This window comes from Atta colombica, unplaced genomic scaffold, assembly GCF_001594045.1.
Source record: "Atta colombica isolate Treedump-2 unplaced genomic scaffold, Acol1.0 scaffold49, whole genome shotgun sequence".
Classification (NCBI taxonomy): domain Eukaryota; kingdom Metazoa; phylum Arthropoda; class Insecta; order Hymenoptera; family Formicidae; genus Atta; species Atta colombica.
The window spans coordinates 773,699-782,211 of NW_017259538.1; positions in this window are offsets into that span (position 1 = coordinate 773,699).

Sequence of the window (8,513 nt, forward strand, 5' to 3'; positions counted from 1 at the left end):
GCACGGAAGAAGGACGAGAAGGAATTGAAGAGGAGCGGAATCGTTCGCGATTGTCCGCAAGTCGTCATATCATTCGTCATTGATTATCGCGATGGGAGAAGTTTGCATACAGCTGCCGTCGACTATTTATCTGTCACACGTTCGCAAGCACACACGCACGCACGCACGTACGTACGCACGAGGGCGTGCGCACGTGTTTTACGAACGGTGAGGGTGCATTGAACTCGTACAGGGTATATTCGAAATAAAAAAACAAGTAATAGATTTAGAAAACACGCAGGTTTGAAAACGCAAATGAAATGATATTTTGATGTCGCCGTGTAAATAGCAATAGATCCGTATAGGGAGAAGAACAGATGTAATATCGTTAACAAAGGTAAAGTGTAATATAATGATACAGATGGAACGCCGCGGCCGTTTCGAGAGAATCTGAATAACTAACGTAGTGGTAATTCACTTCGTGTGTGATAAGTATTAATAGCGAATTTGGTCACTTGCATTACATTACATTCGTGTATACTATTGTAAAGCTACTGTACATAAATATCTTGTATTTATGTTATGCAAGAAACATTTTATATTAAAACCGGTTCGTCAAGTCTTTGTTAAGATGTGTTAAATTTTTGACATACACCAAGTGTTAACATAATGTGATTATTAAATATTTTATGTTAAAATATTCAACAGTTCTCGGTGTCAAAATGACACAATTTATGAATAAATAACAAAAATATATTTTAAATTCTAAGATAAATGAATAAAATATGTATTAATTTAAAATATCAAATGTTAACTTTTACAGAAAAAAAATACACTTCCATGGTTTGATTACAAATTACAATTAATGTTACATTTTTTATATAAATTTTTTTATATAATGTTTGTATTACTGTCTAACATATTTATCTTGTGTTAAATTAACACAAATTTTCTGACATAAAATTAGTAAAATTAAATATAAAAACATAATAAATATTTTAAATGATTAATCCAATAATATATGTTTATATTCCATAATAATATTGACATTCTGTTATTTAACAGAATATATATTATTTTATTATCAAACTTGATTATATTATACTATCCATTTTACATAAAGCAGCTTTTGTTTGCAATGTTTACTAATATAATGTAATACAAGCGATCAAATTCTTCATTATTCTAGAGCTAAATTTCTTTCTCCAAATGTGCATTGATCAGACGCGAAAGCTGCGAGAAACAATTTCTGAACTCTGTGTCGTGAATTCGGTATCCCATTGATAACAGAACTTTTCTTGGTACGAGCAATAATCAAAAAATTATTACTCGAAAAATTATTAGCTCGAGATAGTTCAGCTTTCGTCTGATCTACACGTAACTCGAAATAAAATTTTCGAGCTACGATTTCGTCGCCGATATACAAGGAGATGAAGAGAATCTTCAGAAAGCGGACGAGAAAGATGTTGGCAGAGGCACGAAGTTATCTCGCGTTACCATTTCCGATTATCAGTGACGTTTCGACATATAATTTTATCATTTATTCCATTGTAAATCAACGATCTAAGCGCGGGCAACGTCTTTTTAGGAATATTAAAGAATTGTATTCTCTCCCCGGACACACGTTATCTGTAGAGAACACACGAGATATACATACATCGGAGACAGTATAGATATCTATTATATTATGTCTATATAATGGCGGTACTTGACAAAATGAAAATATAAAAGCACTAGGAATTATAAATGTGCGCGGTATAAAAACGCAAGAAAAAAAAACGAACATCGTTGATACGGTAGCAATTTATTTTTCTACAGTCGCCGAGAGTTTATCACAGACCAAGATGACCGTGCGTAACGCACACACGAAGAAATTTTCTACTGACTCTTTCGTTACGTGTGACGACATAAATTTCAGCACAAAAGAGAAAATGTCTCTCTTGGCGCGTAAGAGTAATTTGTACTTCATTCGCTCTTCGATGAGATTCACATGACAATTCGAGTAAGCGATATAATTCGCGGTTGCGTTGAATGTAACGAGAGAGTTGCAGGAGAAAGAGCATCGAGAGAGAATGAGAGAGTGGGTATGAAAGCGAAGATTGAATGGGACTGCAAAAACAAGTAGGTATCGGCCTAAATGCAAGAGAAGTTAAGCAAAACGTCAAAAAAATGGTTCTCTCCATTTGGAGAGAGAAAAGAGAGAAGTAATGTACTTCCAGAATCGTTCCACGAATCGCGTACTTCCATTTCCGGCCGACTTCTCACCCGCACAATCATGCATATTACGCGACAAACATCCCCCAACAGCTCAGAATGTTGCAACGTAATATTGCTGCAAGTTCTGTGTTATTGGAGACGCGACATAAATGTGTACACGTGGAGACACATCGATTGACACGTTATTGTACACACGCGTACGTAGATCGAAGAGATATCTTGTAAGATAGCAATAAATGGACTCTTTCGCGTACGTATACTATATTTCCATGGGTTGATAGGCAAGGAATGTGGATGGATCGACGTGTAACGTAAATCTATAAAAAGATTAATTAAGAGAAATTAATAGAAACTCATTTTGTAACTTTTTAATTATTAATCCTTGAGATTGGAGGACTTTATAAAAATATCTTTTATTTTCCTTTATTTCTTTGTTAGAAAGAATGTTGTTGTTTCATGAAAAATGAAAGCTTTTAAGAAGAATTCAAAAGCTTTTAATTTCTAATATCTAAAATTCTAGAGATTCTTTCAGATTGAATTTCTATTAATTTCTTTTGATCTATTTATTTTTTTTGCGGATGATGTAGGACAGACTCGCAAACACATTCCGCGTGTAATCATGTAATAGTCATGTAAGGAATATATCACTGTTGATATGTTAGCACTTTAAATGTGACGGAATAAGTTCGAACAAAATGAGAAGAAAAACTTGTAAAACTTTCAACTTTCTGGCGCGGCACACGCAGCTGCACGCGAAATCCGAGGGTGACATGTAAAACTACGCGAGAAACCCCATTTCTGCGTCAGTGAAATAATAAATGGCGTCTTTGCCTACGAGAAAATATGATATTATCTTCTTTTTCCAAACAGATGTTTGCATCATCTTCAAGATTTATTCATCAAGAAAGATCCGAAAGATCCGAAAGATCATTTATTTTTTATTTTTATTATTTATATATTTATTATATTATTATATACTTACGGAATCTAAGAACTCTTGGTTGATGACTCTTATGCCTGTTTCGAGATGCCTAGACATTTATCTTAATGTTAAAGAGGCCAAAACGCGACTAACAAGATCTTGATAATGAAATTAAAGATAGCGCAAAAAAATTAAATTAGTTATGTAATTTATAATTTTTCTATTTTTTTAATGTGAATTTCTACTCTCTATGCGAAACTCTATGCGAACGTTTGTTCCACATTTAAAATCTGCATACTTTATATTTCTGATTTAATCTTCCTCTCAATCATTCTTTAATTACGGTATTTATCTAAGACACACAAAAAAGATACACTTCATGAAATTAAGATATTCCAATTTTCCACGTTCAAAATTTTATTTAATCGGATACCAACTTCAGCGACTCTTATTTGCCCTTAGTATCTTTAATTATTATTATTCTCACATCTTAAGATCTTATTATTATTATTTTTTTTATTTCAAGAAATAAAGTAACAATCGCAAATATTTTTTTTCCATTTATTATATATAAAATATATAAACAAGTCTGAAATTTTTTAGCATCTTAGAGCAGAATTTTGTCTTTCAATTCAACTCTTTCGCAATTGATTCGAAATCAAATGTATCTATTAAATATCTAGGATTAAATCAATTAAAAACGACAGGAGTGGCAAATGTTAATATTAAAAATGATGTTATCTTTGTAAATAAATTTCGAATTAGAACTTTGTGAGTTTTATGCAAGAGAATAACATGAAATTAATGAAAGAACATAGTTTGATTGCCTACGGATCTGAAGCATAAAAATAAATTCCTGTAATTTCCATTTACTTGTAATTATAAAATTATTAATGTTACGCCAAGTTTAAAAAAAAATTGCAAGAACAAAGGTAAAATTAAAGTGGTAGCTGTCAGCTGGTAATTTTGTAGCCCATTTATTTTCTCCTCTTTCATTTCGCTGGAAGAAAGGAAAGTAATTTACCGCGAAATGGGACGATCGAAAGGAAATAGTTACAACGTTTACAAGCAGTATATATTTAGCGTAGACGGCTAGAATCAGGAAACGTTTTGGTATGATCATGAATATTGGCACGATTAAATTCAACGTGCAACAATTTTATATCGAATCGACCCATTCTCGCGGTTCATATATCGGCCGATATTGGGACAAGAGATGCGAGAGGATCTCTGAACAGAACAGTAAGTATTACAATACGGAAACATATATACCGCCATTCAAAAATCTGCGAATGTCATTCTATGCAAAATTCTATGCGAACGTTTGTTCCACATTCAAAACCTGCACACTTTACATTTCTGATTTAATCCTCCTTTCAATCATTCCTTTCTAGACACACAAAAAAGATAAACTTCATGAAATTAAAATATTCCAATTTTCCACGTTTAATTTCATTATCGTTGCACGAAGTCGATGATATCGTTACAATGGAAAAAAAAACTATAATTTAGGTCAGTTTTTTTCCAGATGCGCTTTTCACATTCTCGCTTCTCTTTATCTATATTTTTTTCCCTCATGATAAACATGGCCTACGCTTTCCCATATATGCCATATATGCAGCTGAAAAAAACGGTCTATTTACCTGGTCTTCAAATATAAGCATTTGAAAATGTTTTAGAATTCTCATATCGCAAAACTCGAGACACAAATTTTAAAAAATAGAAAAAAATTTTATGATGAATATAAATTTTGGTCTAAACAAGAGAAACATGTGATTATTTTCTGGAAAAAAATAGTTCTATTTATCTCCTCTTTAAATGGTATTCGAAAATATGCTGTTTTAAAATTCTCACATAATGTGAAACTTTGAAACGCAGATTAAAAAAATAAAAATTGAAATTTCACAGTCTATATACATTCTAGTATAAAAGAAACGAAAATTTTGTTTGAAAAAAAATTTACATTTTTTTTCAAATGGAATTTAAAAACGCTGTTTAAAAAAATGTTTTTCATATTGTGTTGCAAAATTATGAGTTATTGAAGATTAAAAAATAAAATAAATCAAAATTTCACAATCGATATAAATTCTAGTACAAGAGAAATGACTGTATTTATCTTCTCTTCAAATAGCATTTGAAACATGTGTTTTAGAATTCTCATCTTGTGTCGAAAACTTTAAGTATCACAGATTTAAAAAATAGACATAAAATTTTAAAATAAATTCTAATACAAAAGAAACGCGCGGAAATTTTTTAATAAAAAAAAGGAAAGCAACTTATTTATCTTCTCTTCACATAGCGTTTGTGAAAAATGTGCTGTTTTAGAATTCTTATACCTGTCGCAAAACTTTGAGACACATAGCAGATTAAAAGAATTGAAATCAAATTTTCACAGTCGATATAAATTCTGGTGCAAGAGAAACACGATTTCTTTATTAGTAATTTCAAAACAGCATAATCTTGTAGAATTGTAAAATAAAACGTGATGTAAAGACTCTCACTAATTTTGGTTTTGTTTAATGAGCACGAAAAAACATTATCGCGAGATTCGTTTTGAGTATGTCATTGCGTATACAAGGAAAGAGTAAAGAATTTTTTTTCCTTACACATATCATAGTGCAACATGTAGCGTTACATATATATGTATATAACGTACAATGCGATAGATAAAAAAAGTAGAGAGCGGTAGTTCCGCTATATATCGTGACGCGTCTTGGATTATTTTTAGAAATTTCGTTGCTTCGTACAGAGCACAACATCAAAGTAAAGAAGATACGCCTCTGTAACGATCATAAATATATACAATATATATAATGTGTATATACGTATTTATACATTTATTATATTTTATTATATATAAAACAAACGACTCTCTCTAGGCTGTACGAAACAAGCTCAAGGATGTCTGTTTGAGCTTTCGCATGCTGGAAACGGAATCGAAATCGACTTTAAAATCTAGCAAAAATTATACCCTTTAGAATATTCTTTAATGAGAAGGTATAACAAGTGAGTTTATTTTTACTTACTGACGTAACGATCAATATGAGATTTTATAAAAATACACGATAGCTTTAACGTTGATCGACTGGCACGAAAACTATTCAATGTCGCATCGATTTCGATTCGATTTCAAGCCTCGACCGTGTTTCAGACGAAGCATAGACGATAAGCTGCCTTCGAATTAATTTTGTATTGTCGGAAGCTGCTTAGTTTATCGCGGTGCTCGTCATTTCCGGCTGGAAGTCAAAGTACCACCGAGTCGCATTTTAACATTATAATTTAATTTGCCGGGAACGAGCGCTTCCCGGCCGATTGTCACGGATAGAAGTTTTGTGTAAAGCACTTGGACAGTTGTTAGAGATTTCCAAAAAATTCGCGAAATTATGCCTCCGCATGCGGCGTCCGTGTTAGATGGCAATTTTGCGCGCGGACAAGGCACTGCAAAGCAACGTAGATATTAGCTAGGAAATTTTGGTATATTAATAAGATAACAATTAATTAAATGATTAAAAAATTCTCGTGGTCAAAAGGTTATTCCGTGTTCTAAACAAATTATGTTCGCGCATCTCAATCGAAACTTTTCTTTCAGATTAATATAATGTACTTATGCAGATTGGATCTGTCTAGAACGTTCGACGTATAAAAAAAAAAACGTGCTAAGAATTATCTAAGGAAGATTCTGTTTAAAAAATTCGAAGATATAATCCGTAAATACGGCTATCGTTTCACTTGCGATCATTTCTTGACTTTCACTTTGAAGAATCTGTATTTAAATTGCGATTAAGTCTCTAGAGCTGATGCCAAAATCTGTACAATTATTGAGATTTCTAAGAGAATTAATTTATTTATTTTAGCTGTTGTAAAATTGTCTGCGATTATATTTTTATTTTCTCCAATCTGCAATCTGGATCTTCTTTGTTCAACTCAAGTTTTTTTACTGTTCTATATAGACTTTCAAAAAATATGGAAAAATTTAGAATTACTTACTTAAATTATTAATTATTTTTAAAAATTTAAAATTATTTAAATTAGAATTACTTTAGAATTACTTTTCAACATCTCCATTATATCACCAAATAGTTTTTTAACTTAAATATTAAAATGTTTATTTAATAACATTGAAATTTGAACAAAAATAAGAATAAAATTTGACAATAAAATTTTTTTGTATCAAAAAATGCCCAGATTGCAGATGGAGAAAAGGCACTAAAAATTCATTTTTCAATCAACCAAAATAACTCATATAACTCATATAAAATGAAATGAATGTTAAATATATTTTAATAAAAATAATTCAAATTCGCAGATGCATAAAGAAAATTGAATTGTTTGACATTTTTGACAAAGAGATTTATAATTGAATAACTTCAATAAATCTACCGCCAACTTTGGAGGATTAAAATCACGATTGAAGTTTTGAGCGTTCGCTCGATTGCATAAAGCGCGCTCCATTTGAAACGTTACCACGCGGAATAGACAGGTCAACGAATGACTCGACCCACAATTGTCCTCTCCTCGTCGTACAACTGCAATCTGACTTATATTGACCGAGTCATCTCAGTTATTGCCTATCAACCGAGTAAAACTCGGTGAAAAACATTTTAATAAGTTTCCCGCGGCTCTTGAAGTACCGTGGAAAGCGACGCGAAAATATTTTCTTCGATAATACCGCAGCTCAGAGCATAAGTTTGTATTCGTTATTTTGGATCGAGTACACTCGTCGGTACGTAAAACTTTCTTTGTTGATTCCTACATACAACTATTTTTCAAGAAATAAACCGGCTAAATATTCTTGTAGGAAATATGCATTCTGTAATTCTTCTTAGATTTCCTCATTTTACATGTTTTTCATATCTCGAAACTTTTTATCGACATCACATTATTTATATATATTCACAATATGTAAATATTATATGTATATATGTATACAATTGGATTCATATATTTTTTGTCACTTTGACGGATTGTCAAATCGATAATGTTATAATATGCCTTTCATTACTAATCTCGCATTTCTTCTTATGACAGTGTCATCTTCGCTGAAACTTTACGTTAAGTACGTAAATACATATATGATTACATGACAAAGAGTACGATCAACTTGATATTACAAATGCTTTGAAGAATTCTTTGATTAGTCAAATAATGAAATTCTCTCTTCTAATTGATCAATCAAACGTTTTGAAGGATTTATAATGAGACCGCACCCAAGACAATAAGATATCGTATAAAATCTTATTACAATCTGACCGATTACTCTAAATTGAGTCATATATCGCAGTTGTCCCATTCATTTCCCATTCACACATCAATCTCGGCAAACGAATGCTTAGTTAAAACGTTATCTTAGTCATGGACTGTATCACACAATATCCTATGTCTCTTTCGTCGCTTG